We start from the raw sequence: 876 nt of genomic DNA, 5'->3' as shown, positions 1-876 counted from the left end.
CCTGCTCTCATATTTGCAGAGCCCCCCCGCTCACATATTTGCAGCTCTGGTGGAAGTGGGACCTCTACCGAGTCTTGTAGCGCATGTCTGTGACATTTGGATTTTGGTTCCGTGTATCGGGAACAAGCAGATGTTTCTGAGGGTTTGCAAAACTTCTGTTTTTAAGATGTCCATAGGGGACCCAGACCCTCCTGCACTCGGTTCATGTGAAATGCATACGTCTCAGGTGTGCTTGAGCGAACCTTTATCTGGGCATTGGAAGTTTGTGGTGTCTGGGTGAAAACCATTGCAGGTTTGTCATTTAGATACTTGGAGACTCTTCTGTTTCAGCACAGGGTGTGAATAATGCTGGGGCGAGGGGTGGTCATCTTTTCTCTCCTGTGTATGTTTTTAATTTTCCCTCCGTTTTCATACTATGTTTAAATCAGGACCAGTTACTGTCAAGGCCCGTCTGACTCAAGCTGACCCCACCTGTGTCTGTGTAGACCCAGGCTCCATTGAGTTCTTGGGGGCTGAGGTTTTAGAAGTTGGTTGCCAGAACTTTCTCCCAGGGGCTCTGGGTGGCCTCGACTGGATGAAGCTACCTTGGCTCTGCAGTTCGCCAAGCTTGTTAAGTGTTTGTACCCCCAGGGACTCCATTGCATCTTGGCAGGTGCCACCAGGCTGATTGCAACTCATGGCAACCCCATGTGACCAAGTGGAGTTGCCCCATAGAGTTTTCCCAACCTTGATCTTTACGGGAGCACATCACTAAGTCTTTCTACGTTCCCAGAATCCCCTTTGCTTGTATTGGCCAAGGAGCTCTGGTGGCTCAGTGGTTAAAGCATGTGACTCTGAACCAAAGGGTGGGTGGTTCAAACCCACCAGCCACTCTGC

This window comes from Orycteropus afer, unplaced genomic scaffold (assembly GCF_000298275.1).
Source record: "Orycteropus afer afer isolate SDZICR_OR568_19922 unplaced genomic scaffold, OryAfe1.0 scaffold00048, whole genome shotgun sequence".
In the NCBI taxonomy this organism is placed as follows: domain Eukaryota; kingdom Metazoa; phylum Chordata; class Mammalia; order Tubulidentata; family Orycteropodidae; genus Orycteropus; species Orycteropus afer.
Note: the sequence above shows the minus strand (reverse complement) of the source record.